This window comes from Ambystoma mexicanum, chromosome 3p (assembly GCF_040938575.1).
Source record: "Ambystoma mexicanum isolate Mex_15411 chromosome 3p, UKY_AmexF1_1, whole genome shotgun sequence".
In the NCBI taxonomy this organism is placed as follows: Eukaryota; Metazoa; Chordata; class Amphibia; order Caudata; family Ambystomatidae; genus Ambystoma; species Ambystoma mexicanum.
This window is the reverse complement of record NC_090925.1, coordinates 201129063-201144670: the sequence shown is the minus strand read 5'-3', so window position 1 is coordinate 201144670 and position 15608 is coordinate 201129063. Positions and strand designations below refer to the sequence as shown.

The 15608-nt window shown below is 49.7% G+C and overlaps 1 protein-coding gene across 2 annotated transcripts in view; it reads right to left on the bottom strand.

The window, feature by feature from the left end:
* The window catches only part of USP5 (ubiquitin specific peptidase 5), a 1083475-nt gene that overhangs the window by 110738 nt on the left and 957129 nt on the right, over nt 1-15608 (bottom strand). The gene's annotated exons all lie outside the window — the stretch shown is intronic.

Below are 15608 nucleotides of genomic sequence, written 5' to 3'. Positions count from 1 at the left end.
AATGCCACAGGTCCTGCGCCTCCTTGGACAGCGCTGGGGACCTGGTTCCGCCCTGTTTCCTGATGTAAAACATGGTGGTGGTGTTGTCGGTGAAGATCCTCACCACCTTGCCCTTGAGGGACGGAAGGAAGGACCTGAGGGCCCAAAACACTGCACGGAGCTCCAGGACGTTGAGAGTCCCCTTGCGTGCAGATTTTCGGTGTGCGCTCCCCACCCTTCCATGGAGGCATCCGTGGTCACAGTCTCCTGGTGGGCTGGGGTCTGGAAGTCCATGCCCGCCGTCAGATGCGCGCGGGTGCCCCACCACCGTATCGCTCGTCGGAAACTCTCGTCGAGCTTGATCCTTTCCTCGAAGCTGCCCGTCGTCTGGATCCAGCGCGCATCCAGGAATTCTTGCAACGGGCGCATCCGGAGCCTGCACATGGGAATGAGGTAGATGCAGGAAGACATCATCCCGAGGAGGGACTTGATGGACCTCACTTTGGCCGCGTCGGCCACCAACATCCGTTGCACCTTGCCCAGATGGTCCTGGTCCTCTCCTCCGACGGGGAGGCCAGAAGGGACACTGTGTCGAGCCTGGCTCCCAGAAACAGTGCGACTTGCGCGGGCACCAGGTGGGATTTGGCGTAGTTCACGGAGAATCCCAGGTCCGTGAGGAGTTGGACGGTCCTTGCCGTGTGGACCACGGCGAGCTCCCTCGTCTTGGCGCGGATGAGCCAGTCGTCCAGGTAGGGGTAGACGTGAATCCCCTCGCGGCGCAGCTGCGCCGCCACCGGTGCGAGGCACTTGGTGAATACCCTGGGTGCCGACCGTAGTCCGAAGGGAAGGGCTTTGAACTGGTAATGACGCCCTTGGACCACGAATCTGAGGAATTTGCGGTGCCCCTTTAGGATGGGAATGTGGAAGTAGGCATCCTCCAAATCCAACGACGATAGGAAGTCTCCTTCCTCCAGCTGACCCAGGACGTGCTGGAGGGTGACCATCCGGAACTTCTGCGCCTTGATGAACTTGTTCAGACGTCGCAGGTCTAGGATGGGGCGCCATCCTCCCGTCTTCTTCTTCACGAGGAAGTATCTCGAGTAGACTCCGGAGCCCCGAAGCCTCTTTGGGACGAGTTCGATGGCGCCCTTTCTGAGCATCGCCTTTACCTCCAGGAGAAGTTGAGGGACGTGAAGTTCTTTCCTGGCCACGGGGGGGACGCGCGGGCACCTTCTTTGAAACTCGAGCGCGTGGCCCCGGGCCAGGGCGTCCAGCACCCAACGGTCGGTGGAGATGGACTCCCACACGCTGACGAAGCCCGCCAGCCGGCCTCCCACTGGGGTGCTTCGGTGGGGGCCCGACCCCACGGCCGGTTCAATCCTGCTTGGACGCGGCCTTGCCGCCTTGACCTCCTTGGCGACGACGGCGGGGTCCGCTAGACTTGCCTCGTCCTCTGTAGGCCTCTTGCGACGACGAGCGGGCCGCTTGACGGTAGGAAGCGAAACCGCCGCCGGAACCTTTGGAGGCGCCCTTGCCTCCGCCGCTCCGAAAGGGCGTCCGTCGTTGCAGGACTCCAAGGGCCCGGGCCGTCTCAGTATCCGCCTTGATGGCCTGAAGGGAATCGTCCACTGTCTTCCCAAACAGGTTGTTCCCGTCGAAGGGCATGTCCAGGACTCTGGTCTGGACGTCCTGCCGGAAATCCGTAGATTTGAGCCATCCACGACGTCGAAGGCAAACGCCGTTGCCCAGCTGGCGGAACCCGGTGTCGGCGATGTCCGTCGCCACGGTGATGGCGTGGTCCGAGGCCACCTCACCTTCCTGCAGGATCTCAAGGGCCTCCGCCCTCTTGTCGTCCGGCAGAAAATCCAGCAGGGGAGCTATCTTGTACCAGAGCTCCCTGTCGTAGCGGGCCACGATAGCCAAGGCGTTGGCCGCTTTAATCGTCGTCGCTGCCGACGAGATGACTCTACGTCCCATAGCATCCAATTTCTTTCCCTCGCCATCCGGCGGGGAAGTCGATGTGGAGGCCGCACCCCCCCCGCTTTCTTCCTGGCTGCCGCGGAGACGACGGAGTCCGGGGTAGGCTGCGCCCGGAGGCACAGGGGGGCCGTGTCCGGGACCCGGTACTTTTTCTCGTACCGGTCTCTTCTAGCTGGCGTCGTGGAAGGGTTCTTGAGGAGGGAAAGGCCCTCATCCCAAATGTCGTCCAACAGAGGCACTGAGAGGACCGTCTTCCTCTTGGCCTCGCGCCGCTGATAAAGGAAGCCTTCCTTTTTCTTCTCCTCAGGGCAGAGTTGGAAAAGCTCGGAAGCCCTGGAGATCATGGAGTGGAAAGATCCGATCTCGTCGGGCGGTGAAGCCCTGGTGGGAGGCGACGACGGAAAATCCTCGTCGTATGCCTCGTCGTCCGTACCCGTCGCTGCCGTGTCAGTCCCCGTATCATCCCCTCGGGTGGACGGGGAGGAGGGCTGGAAGGGGCGCGACGGTTGAAAAGGAGGTGGTGGATGGATCCTTCTTTTCTTGGTAGGGGGAACACCAGAAGGTCCCGGTTCTGGATCCCCCGACGGGAGAGGTTCCTCCGTCGGTAACGGTAGCCTCGTCCTTATCTCGGAGCATAAGGACTGTATGGCCAACAAAATGGCCGCCGAGTTGTCTTGCGGCGCTGGCAGAGGGGAATCCGACGGGCGAGCAGGGGCCCCGTCGGTATCCTCAACGATGTCGTCGTCGTCACCTGCGTCGGGGTCCATTCCGACGGGCTGGCCTTCTTCCACGCCTAGGCCGTGGCTTAAGACCTCGATCAGCTCCTCTTCTGAGGTTGAGGCCGAATCTCCGACGATGCCCTGCCCCCCCTTCCCCACGGAGGGTTTCACGGGGGTCCTATCGATGGGCACAAAGGAAGACTCCCTCCGAGGAGGCAGGGAGATTCTGGGCCCTGAGGTCGCCACCACTGGTGCAGCCACCACAGGCTGAGCCAGGGCCGCCGCGACCGTTTCGATAGAGGGCTTGGTCGGATGGATCAAGGCCTTCACCACCTTAGGTGCGCTCACCGCCTTATCCTTGAGGGAGGGGGCACTGCCACGCTCCTCCTCTGCCTTAGAGCTCGACCGGGGCCTCTCCAGGAGCTTCGCCGGGTGCTCGGCCTTCCTCTTACCCGACCCAGAGCGTTGGCTCGTGGTTGATGGTGCCGGGGAGGGTGCGCCCTGCCTGGCGCCCGTAGAGCCCGACCGTTCGGCGCTCCCGGTGCCAGCGGACTCGCGGTGCTTGGCCTTATGTTGGGCCCCCGTCGCCGGGGCGCCCTCAAAGGTCTTAGAAGACCGCTCGGATTTCTTCTTCTTCTCGCCAGACGGGCTCTTACCCTCCAGCCAGTTGGCGAGACGTTGATGGCGGTCCTTCATGGTCCGTTCCGACATGTTGCCGCAAAACGCACAGTCCTTCTCCACGTGCGTCTTGTCCTCATGAAGGCAGTAAAGGCAGAAAGAGTGTTCGTCCTCCTTGAAGACGTTCTGCAGCTGGCATCCAGGGCAGACCCTGAACAGCTTTCCGGGCGTCGAGCTTCCCTTCTCCTGGGCCATCTCCGAGACCGGGCCTGAGAAGCTTCTGGATTCCTCCGAAGTGTAGCTCGACGAAATCTTCACCCTTGAGGGGCACAGATGAATCCGACACGGGTCCCCGTTGATCGGATGTAGGATCGGTGGAGCTTGAGGCTCTTTGACCGAAAGAATCGAAGTTTTTTGTGAAAAAAGCGCGAAAAATAGCACTAACGCTCGAGAGCAATAGCACGAGGATCCCAACACATGAACGTGCGGTAAAAATCTGAAGATGGCTGCCAGAGGCGGTGCTTAGGTAGAGGGCAGTCATTGGCTGTGGTCAGTATGACGCAGAGACCAGTGATTGGTTATTACTACGAAAGACAGATCAGAAACGAAACTGATACTGGTTTTTTCTTTACCGAGGATTCCCAGCCTGACGACGGGGAATATTCATGAGCATGTGAATCCATGCCAGACCCCATGCTGGAGAAGGAGGTATTCTCTTGGTACTGGGCTGAGAGTTGTACTGGAGACACCAGGGCAAGGGAATCATTCCCTCTGGTTTTAACAGGAACTGCATAAGTCTACACCAGGAGAAGGGATCCATTCTCCTGGATATTGCATACAGACTGGGTGAAGCCTGTAAGCCTTGGGAAGGGAGTCATTCCTCCTGGCATTTTCTGTTGTAAAAGAACATTCTTAGGAAACTGTTCAAGAAACAGGAGAAGGGAGTCATTCTCCATAAGAAGGAACGTTGTTTTATCCTTTAGTTATAGTGTGATGGTTAGAGTAGGATATGACGCTGGGCGGTGGATCTTTGATGGGCATTCTTCTGACAATTGCTTTAGTTTTAGTTTTAGGCAGGGAAACCCATTTTAGAGATGGGGACAGTGAGGTTTTGTATTTGAGAATAAAAGTTTAGAAACAAAACCATGCTGCCTTTGTGTCTGCTTCCTTCTTCGACACCATTACAGTGGCTAGTGCCCCAAAATGGCAGTGCCACAACATTTTCTCTTGTTCTTTGGCCATATTGTAATTTGGCCTTCTTGCTGCCCTCTTGTCAGGTCTATGTTTTCGCTTAATGTCCTCAGGAGCTGCCGAACCCCAGTCTTTCCAAGGAGTTTCACATTCAACCTAGTTTTAAAACAGCTGAGGCCAGAACACTGCCCCCCCCCCCCACAAACTCCCCAAGGGAAAGGGGAAGTGGATAAAATAAAATGTTCAGATTCCCGGCTTTGGCTCCAGGGGATATCTATATAAGGGTGGGATAGAATTGCATGGTAAGTTAAACATTCCCAAATTAACTAATCCCCTTCTGACTTTTTTTTAGGTTTTACCTACTTTACCCGAATTCCCTCTGCAACTGCTTACAGGGATCCTTGCATTAAAGTCTCTTGAGTTTCAAAGTTCCTTACACTAGTCTTAATGAGTCACCTTTGAAATCTCAGGATGATGACCAAGAACGTCTTGTTTCTTGTTAAGAAGCTCCTTGCTCTCAGATATCAGTTTTGATATCTGAGAGGATATTAATGCTTGACGATCCTTTGTTATTAAGACCGGAAAGGTGTATTTTTATTGTAGTTGCTCCTCATGAAGTGTCTAGTTATTTAAAGTTGTTTCCGGAAGAGGAAAAGATTGCATTTTCATGGAATGCTTTACGCCTTGCGTGGTGTGATGAATTGGGTGGGGACATTTCTATGAAGGATTGGGAAGGTTTATGGAAAGTCCGTGTTAGAATGAAGATTGATCTGAATCTACGGTTTATTCAGCAGAGGATTCGGGGACGTCTTTTTTGGACCTCGGTTAGAATGCATAGATTTGGTTTAAGAGGATAATAAATACTGGAGTTGTTCTAAGGAAGCAGACACTATGCTCCACATGTTATGGGATTTTTTAAGGGTTAGGGATTTTTGGAATGATGTTTTAGATAGAGTTGACTTGGTTTGGTACATATCTTTTCCTATGACACCGTTATCGGTACTTTTGAAATCACCATGTGGCACACGTCATTTGAGTTATGCGACTGTGTTGGGTTACTAAGGTGTTTCTGGTGGCGACACGGCAAATTCTGCGCCTCTGGAAGACGAGGAAAAAAACATGTATTGATGAATGGTTATTACAGGTGCAGTTGCTCACGCGGTTTGAAAAGATTAAATATTGTGCTTTAAATAGAGAAGAATTTTATAAGGAGCAATGGAATGCTTTTAATGAGCTCTATGCTTGACATGAGTGTTAACAGGCTCTGGTTTGTTTTACAATCAACTTTAGAGTGGTTAATTGGATGAGGTGTTTTTTTTTATTTTTTTGTCTTGTTTTGTGTGGTAGTGTTTTTTTTCTCTATGATTTTTTCTCTTATTTTTTGGCTCTGTGTCGTTTCAAAATGTGATTGTTATAAATTAATAGGGATATTTGAGTAAATTCACTTGTTAATTCTGTTCTATTTGTATCAACTTATTGTTATCCTGTTTCATTTGCATTTATAATGTTTTTCATATATATTATTTTGGAATGACGTGTTTCTTTTGAACATTTTAAATAAAATTGTCCAAAAAAAAAAAAAAAAAAAAAGAAGCTCCTTGCTATTCTGGCCAACAACTCTTGAAAATCTGAGGTTCCACCTTTCAGGTTGATTGGTAAAACTGTTAAAACCCTACCTTCTGGTAAATGTTCAGAAAAGATTCCTTTCCACTTGCCCAATACTACTACAACACAGATAAGAATTTAAATTGAACGCGTGCAAAAACGAGGTTGGCCACTAGAGGGCCTTCAAAATCTATAGCTTCAGTGATATCTCCCTCCCTCTCCCTCTCCCTCACCCCCTCCCCCCTCCTCCACCCCAGATGTCATAACAATATGTAAATTGTTATAACTCTTACTGCTGACAGGTACTTCTTTTTGGAGTGCGCTTTCTCCGAAAAAATGAAGCCGAGTTCAACTTTACATCATTAGTTATTCGTGCAGACTAGAACGAGTCATAAAATAAACATCTCAGACATTTGTCTCTGCTTTGAAGTTCAATAGACATCATTGTTATTTACAAGTCTACTCGGAAACGGTAGAACAGTAGGTAAAAAAAACTGTTTCTTGAACTTAGCTGCCATTAGTTGCTGCAACTGCTTTCTCCTGCTCTGATACTCTGCCTTCCTGACTGCTGCTCCTCTGCTTTGTACTTCCTGACCTTGAAGATAATGGGATTTGAGGGCCTAACTTAAACATGACCTGCCTCGAAGGCAAGACTAATAAAAGGCAGTCTAGAATGTTGGGTAAACAGCCTCTATGCTGACTGGACCAAACACAGCGCCGAGTCACTTCCTCCATCTTGGTCTGGGATAGTTGCCCCACTCTGAAAACAAGAGTTAAGGCCGAAACTAAAGAGATACTTGACTTACAGTTTCAGAAGTAAAAAGACCCTGAAAAACCACTTCAACACTCAGGATAATCAAACTTTGATACCCCTGTACCCGACACCCCTCAGGTCAGGAAAGTCCTTAGAAGGTCATGCACTTGCCTGGGAAAGCTGCAGCTTTTGCTGGCTAGTGAGCCTTTGTGGGTGTGTGTGTGGCCCAGGGAGGGGGCTGTGACTGTCTAGTCCCAGTCCACATCCTTGTTTCAGAAAGTTTGCTTCTGGGGCAGATATGAAACCAGCAATTGCCCCTCATTGAACTACTAGCTGTCTGAATGGTGCAGATCCTTACAATTGGTGGGCATGGGCGTAATTATGGAGAGTAATGGTGGGCCGCTGCCTTCATTGATCATGTAATGGGATAGCTTCATCCTGGCTGAGGTACCCAGCCAGGCTTGCGCTGTCTCATTACATAATGCCAAGCTGAGCTCAGCTGCATGTATTTTTGTTTGAGGGCTGGGCTGCGATCTGACCCTAGTGAGGGGGCACATTTGGTGTCAGGGGAGAATCCAGAATTGCAAGAGTGAGGGGTGAGGTGCGCCACAAAATGCAATGCGTGTAATAGTTTAATTCACACCCTCAAACCGCCCAAATCGAATTTTTTTGTAACATTAGTGGCAGATGGCATTTTTACACACAAAATAAAAAAACTGCAGGCTCATTGCAGATGCAGGAAAGTCATCTATTAGAGCTCTGTACAGGCGCTATAGGGCAAAATACATGCAAACCTCCTAATTTGCATATGGATTGCACCAACAGTAGTGACTTCACAGAAAAGGACATTGCAAGAAGCATCATTAGTTTTTGATGCGTGGAGGCACCATGGAAGTGACTTTAGAATAAGTTGCCATAAGTAAGTCAAGTGGCAAATAACTTTGTGTTGCACAATACCTGCATTGCACTATTGTGATACATGGAGCAACTCTATAGTCATTAGGCTTTTTTATAATACGATGAGATATTAACAAACTTTGAAGCAAATCAGAATCACGTACACAGCTTCAGATAAGACACCATGTGATTAAATGAATTGCCCAGGATCACACACTTTGGTTAAATGGTGAAACTGATTTAAACAACTGTGAACATCTTCCTAGGTTTAGTTGATATAGATATTAATTAAGTTTCTGCTTTACATTTCATGTGCTTAAATAGTTATTTCTGGCAATGCCTTGGAAGCAAACCACGTTCCATAAGAAGCTAGCATTTCATAGTAAACAAACTGTACACTCTATACATTGTCATAGTAATATGTTGAGGAATGAAAGTATGGCTTTAGTTTTATTCTCCCCATCATGAATGCAAAGTCACAATAGCATCATGCGGTTTAACGTGGGCCTAACATATTCTCCTTGGGTTTTAAAGCCACAGTCATTATTTCATAAAACATGCAACATTATGCACCCTTCTTACTTCTGATCACTCCCTCCCATTCACATTTCTAAAGGGACAATATCCCTGCTAATAGTCGCCCTCTCACTCCCATCAGTGCCTAATGGCTGACAGTGTGATTCTCGGTTGACACAGAGCAACGTGAGGACCCTCTGCTTACCAGAGCTCTTGGAACATTGTCCTGGCAGCGGGACACCAGTACCGTTTGAAAAGGGTAAGGTGTCCTGTTGCCAGGACATAAGCGTGCTGAGCAGAAATTGCTTGGCACACATTGTCCTACAAGTGGGACAACTTTTGAGTTGGGCACCATCTTTGAGGTGCCGAATGGGAGTGGCATCCCACTGACAAATGTCCCGGTCTGACCTCCCGCTCGGTATGCTACTGCTTGGGGTCATTTGAACACAGGAAAACATACCTGAATTTTAATGAGTTAGACTGTTGCAAGTAATTAATTAAATCAGAATACGCAACCTAATGTGCCGTTTAAAATCTTGTAGTCATCCATTTTGTTTTATGTCGATATGCGTGTTTGAGTCAGTGCCCTGGTGTCAATCAAACACCAGCCCCCTTCTGCATGCTTGCTGGCCCTCTTTAGGTAGAGGCGGCGCAGGCTTTTTTACTGTTGTCAATGCAGTGAATTCTAAAGACCAACTGTAGTGTTATATGTTTCAGAAGACAGGAGTGTCTTCAGAATTGAATTTTAAAAATACACCACCAGTCGTATGAAAGTTATAAGAGCGTTGGCAATGGACTCTTGTGGTATAGTGGTTTAGTGTTCTCCCTCAGAGGCACCGTCCGCCCTTGCTCCAACTTGCCCTTTTCGCTGGTCCTGTCCCCCCAACATTTTCAGCAAAGTTACTCCACTGTTGGTGGGCTTGGACTTGCTTCCAGCTTAAATCTTAGATAAAAGTAGGCTTCTGCAGTCATTCTTCAGATCTACGTTGGAGCCAAGAATCCCTCAAAGAAGAGCAGCCCGCTGAAGATCCAAAGAAGACTGGTGGCCCAGAATCCCTTCCTGTGTTGCACCCGGTGAAGCCCTGATCATCTGCTTGATCTATGAAGACCCTGAGCGGTGCTTCAGCCCTTTGAATAGTGGGACCAACTAGTCTCGACACCTTTGAGGATCCAGCCCTTCGGAAGTGTCCCTGGACTGCCCAGGGGACTGACCAACTCTCTTGTGGTCTACCTTACCAGAACCGTTGCTATTCGGAATTGAAGTCGAGAACTTTGGTAGTCGCCAGTTTGTGCCACAAGTCACCTCCTCCCCGAATGTCAGCTTTCCACTTTCAAGGGAATCCTGTCTTGGAGCAATTGCTGTGACTGTCAGGACACCGGTCATCACCTGTTAACAGTGATCAGCGTTGGAACTCGTCTCCCACAATCCGGAGAATGGTTCTAAGGAGGCCTGCATCGTTGGATTCTGCATTTCATCACATGCAGGGGTTGCATCTTGCATGACCAGCCGACCGGAAGAATCCTCAAACCTGCAATGCCTCGGCACCACTGACTGGAACAAACAGCAAAGGATTGAGCCCCCAAACGACCCACAAAGACATCTGGGAAAATCCGAGTCAGGGGGTTAAGTAAGCATCTATGTGCATGTCCCCACTGCCCTCCATAAGATAACATTGGGAACAAGTTCCTTGGTCTCCCATCTCCATCCCAAATCACCTTTGGTCATAGAACCTGGGTCGGGTATCCTTCCCCTGGGTTAGCCTTTGGCCTGGAAGAAAGGAGAACGCTTATCTTTCCTGTGTTAAATTGTTGAACAACTTTGAAATCGTTTGATACAAATAGTTTGATACTATCACTGCCACACGCTCATTGATTCCTTTCCAAAGAGAATTCATTCTGTTACGACACACTGTGTTGAACCCTGTCACATTTGGACACACGGCCCCCATTCATCTCAGGGTTTGGTCTTCTCAAGTTAGGATATTGCGCGTGATTTGGTTTCCATCATTTACTGCATCCAACTTGTGTTTTTAAGTCCCAAAATGAATCACTATTTTTTATAACTGTCTAAATTGAATTACTGTGTGCAATACTGTGTGGCCTCATTGAGAGCCCCTGACCTCACTCTCCTGAAACTAAGGCTTGACCGCTCTTCACTCTACCTTGATAGGGTTTTGGCTAACCTCTCAGATCTCCCTGTTCATCATAACTAGGATGGACACCTAAAATCTGTCCACCAGGCAAGATTCTAGAAATCCATCTTAACAGCAGCAACTGCAATTTACTTTTGCCTTAAGAGGTGCAGTCATTTTGACTACATTAGAAGCCCAATGTCCCACTATAGTAGCCATTAGGGTACTAAGGCATTCTTAAGCCCTACTAATGGCCATTTTTATTTTGGTCTTCCTTCTGTTTGTGTGGACCACAAGGCAGGCCTAAAATGGCAGTTGTGCTGATGAAGGTTCAGAGACCAACGCCACTTAATCAAGTGCAGTTGCCACAGCTTATATCTGCAACTGGCAATAGTCCTATGGTGAAGGAACAAAGGGAAAAAATAAATGTTTCTCCCATTGAATCCTTGTGTGCTATTGATTGGGAGAAAGTCGCCTTCCAAAAACAAGGAAACTATAAATCACACTGAAACCTTTCTACAGGGATCCGTTGCTTCGTATTTTGAGTTCCAGCGATTTTGATTTCATTGAAATGTTGGGTGCATGCAATGGCTTTATGACCTGGGTTCACTGCCTTCTCTTATTTAGTATTTTTTTAAAACATTTTATTTGTTTTATATACTACAGAGATATATGTATGTGTGCAAGCTTGGCATGCACAGAAGTGGCATGAACATTGTAGCAGAGTGCCAGTTCTTCCTTTGGCTGCAGAGAAACTGATAGCCCGTGGCCCGCTCTGGGCAAGGAACATCCTCCAATTGAATATGGATGTGCTTACAGTATAGGTAAGGTAGTTGGGGGCGTGGCTACGCAGCCATGGAGTAGGCTGTGATCTCTGTGAGCTCCGTGATCCGGCGAGTTCATCCGACGAAGAAACGTACATTTCCTTCACCTAATGCAGCTCCAAACATAGGAAAAGGCATGTGAAGGCACTGAGCAGAATGGGAGCAGGCCGACGGCAAGCCCAGAGCTCTGGGAGAAACAAAGTGATACATTGTTTCATGAAGCCTGCCGCGAGATAAGCGTTAAGATGGTGGCGACCGAGAACAAAGGGATCCCGAAGGGTGCATCCCTGCAGTGAAGTAGCGGTCCCAGCAAATGGCTCCAGTTGCGAAATAAGACACAGGATAATAGGCTGCACGGATCGGGCGGCTGCGAGGAGCCTTCGCAGTAGTTGAGAGCTCCGGTCACTGCGAGGGCGTGCCGGGTGTGTGTGGCTGCCGGGACCCTCCTGCAGAGCAGGAAGGGCCCACAAGAACAGATGAGACATGCCTGTTGGCACTGAACATTTAAGAGCAGTGCCGGAGGATTGTGTGTGCATCGGGCGGCGCTGGATGCAAGAGGAGCGGCCGGGCCCTGCAGCACGCAGAGCCGCCGCAGCGGCGAATATACACGGTGACCCGCGGAGCGGGTTGGAAGTGCTCGAGACGGGCGTTGCACCCACGAACACTGTGCCATTAGGCTCTGCAGAGCCGACTTAAACGGGGAGGGCTGTCGCTGATTTGGAAAATTGCGGACAGGCCCGCGAACGTGTGGTGACATGTGAAAATTGGAGGGTGTGCATGGCGCATAACAGGAGACTGAGATTAAGGAATCGAACAATTGCAGGAGCACGACTTGGCGGGCTGCACATGACCTGAGCAGTAGAGCACTATTGTACCCCTTGATGCTGCACAGGATGGCCACAGAGGATGAATCAATGGCCAGTGAGTGAGTGTGCTTAACATAGCCACAGAGGCACACCCAAACCCTGCTTCCATTACATGTACCCAGGCAACCAAACCACAGAGAAAGGTGTCCGTAGAAACGTGTGCCAAAAAGAATTGTAAGTGGAGAATAAACGTGGGAGGATACAATCCACCCGAAAAGCTATTTCACGCGCCATAGCACAACAAGGTGCAAAATAGCAACCCCAACGACCGAAGGAACTGGACGTATCACAACAATGGCGCATAGTCGAAGCCAGACACGCAAGGAGGGTAGCACTATGTCGGTGAAAGGGCTAAGACCAAACAGCCTACAATGGAGGTCTTTGCAAAAGCGCAGAGGACCCCTACAACATTGACACAAGCACGGTCGCGACCCCTGCGGAAGTAGCCCCAGAAGGAGATAAGCATCCAATCCTGGCGGCCATAACGGAGTTGAGCACCAAATGGGGCTCAGCAATGGCAGACCTGCGGACAGCCCTAGAAAACAAAATTGATGCGGTAGGAACCGAACTTACCCTGCTACGGCAAGATGTCAGAGCGCTGGCAGAGAGAACGAGTGGTCTGGAAAGCGCAGTGAAGACCAACACAGATGTCAGCGCGAATAACGCAAAAGAGGTCCACGTGCTAAAACAACAGGTTGCTAATCTCAAAAATCATGTAGAAGAAGCGGAAGGAAGGGCGAAAAGAAATAACATACGGGTGGTTGGCCTGCCGGAGGGAGAGGAAGGTCAGGACCCCACAAACTATGTGGAGAACATGATCCTCCAGGAGATAGGAGCAGACAAACTCACAGGGGTTTACGGTGGAGCGAGCGCATCGCGCCCTAATGAGGAAACCACGACCTGGGGCCCCGCCGAGACCGATAATTGCGAGGATCTTGAACTATAAAGTCAGAGAGAAGATCCTGGAATATTTTCGTAAGGGCGGAACAATAGAAAGAGCATCCACAAACATCACGGCATACCTGGATTACACGCTGCTGGTGCAGAGGCAGAGGTATAGCTACATGGCCGTCAAAAGGAGGCTGCGTGCGGCTGGCATTAAGTGCATGCTCCTGTACCCGGCAAAACTGAAGGTGCTACATAAGAGCAGAGCGCTTTTCTTTGACACTCCAGAGGAGGTGGTGTCATGGCTGGACCTGCAGGGTTGCCCGGAACAAGAGGCAGACCGAGATCGTCAGGAACATGACAACTGAGGAGCTTGGGTCACGGACATTGAGGGGGTAAGTGGGAGGGTGGCCCTGTCGTAGGGGGGGGGGAACAAGATGGACATTGTGTAGCTTTCGGGCCTTGTGCGCCTTATGGACTGGAATATAGTGGATAAAATGCATGTAGGAGCAGCATAGTATTAACATAAAGCGTAATAAAATTGAAAATAGGAGCAATGGGACGAAAGCAACCCACCCCTGAGAACTAGTAGTTGAGTGGCCACTAGGGCGACTCCACCCTACTGAGCCCTGAGCGCAAGCTTGTGCTAGACAGGGCTAGATGTGGGGGTGCCTGAGATCCAGGGATGGAGCTGGGCAACAGTTGGGGAGGGTGTTGTTGGGGAAGGGCTGGGAGGGGCAAAGTTTGGGGTGTATATAGTTGTAGGGAGTTTAAGTTTGAACATGAGCCTACATAGAAGAGCCGGATGGTTGAATCTGTATTGCGCGGGCGGGAGGGATCAGCTGGAGGTAAGGAAAAGGATTCTTAACGAGCCATGGGTGATCTTAAAATAATTACGTGAATTGTATGTAATTAACTACAGCATCATCAATTATCATATTTACTATGATGTATTTCACTTTTCATACAACTTGCTGTAATGTCTACTTAATTATTCTTAACTTTCCATAAAAATCAATTAACTGTAAAATAATTACGTGGAATGTCAGGGGACTTAACAGTTACTTGAAAAGGAATAAGGTCATGTTATATCTGTGAAGGCAAGAGATAGATATTGCGCTGCAGGAGACGCATCTGACACGGGAAAAGATGGAGTTGGTTGTCAAGAAATGGAAAGGGGTTGTGGTGGGCTCGCCATACTCTGCATAAGCCAGAGGAGTACTTATCTGGGTGGCGCTGCACGTCCCTATTACAAGAAGTGGTGGAGACGGATGGGAGGATGGTCATTAGTGAGGGGGCTGGTGGAGAATAAGGAGGAAAGCATTGTAAATATGTATGTCCCCAACCAAAACACGGCAGCATATTTCAGAGCTCTGTGCACCAACCTTGGTATATGTATGGATAGTGCAGTGATCTGGGGCGGGGATTTTAACTGTGTAATGAGCCCCAATGTAGATAGATCAGACGGCAAGATTGATAGACCCGCCCCAGCGGCTAAAGCATTGCAGACACTGCTAGATGACTTTGGCCTGGCGGACGTGCGGAGAACAAAATACCCCCAAGATAGACAATATTCGCACTACTCTGCCCCGCAGCAGCTACATACAAGGCTGGACTATGTCTTTGCCACGTTGGATGTAATTACAGAGACTACTCAGAGTACAAGGCGAGGGTCCTCTCGGCTCACTCGCCACTGGTTTTCGGGTGGCAATACTGCCCCCCAAGGGCACGGATACCTACATGGCGCCTCCGAGCAGAGGCGCTCAAAGAACCAGTTTTTAGAGAGGACATAAGGGAAGAGATTACTAACTACTTCGAGGTGAATACGGGTAGCGTCGACTCGGCAGGTACGTTGTGGGAAGCCTTCAAGGTAGTGAAGCGGGGGGTTGCCATAGCAAAATCAAAGCGCCTGCAGGGCGGGGTCCTAGCTGACCTACAAAGAGCAGAAGAGGAACTAGAAATAGCATTAAAGGTTAGAAGCATAGATATGGAGCTGGCACTTAAGCTGCAGCAGAAATGTGCGCAACACTGGGAAAGGCTATGCAACCTCAACTACAAAAAATATATCGAAAGACAGCATGCGGGAGGGGATAAAACAGGACAGCTCTTAGCATGGCTCTACAAGAGCGAAACTCCCAGACCCCCGATCAGGAAGATAACGAGGGAAGATGGTGGGGTAGCGGACACCCAAGAAGGAGCTAACAAGGAGTTTGCAGATTGTTATAAAGTGCTATATGGGGATGAGGAGGGAAGCAGCCATGAGGAGATAATGGAAACACTAGAAGATATAGGACTGCCCAAGATAAGTGGGGAGGAAAGAGAGGAGCTGGACGCACCAATCATTCTGGAGGAGCTGGAAGAAGTGGTGAGACAGTTGTCTACCAGTAAGACCACGGGGGCGGATGGGTTCCCGAGCAAATTTTATAAAGTATATAGAGAGGAAGTGTTCCGTCCAATGCTACTAAAGGTGGGACAGTTGCCGGAATCGCTCAGAGAGGCGATCATAATCCCGCTTCCCAAACCTAACAAACCGTGGCATAGCTGTGGCTCGTACAGACCTTTGTCGATGCTGAACCAGGACAGCAAGATATTGACGGCTGTCCTGGCAAACAGATTACGAAGAGTGATTAGCAAACTAATGC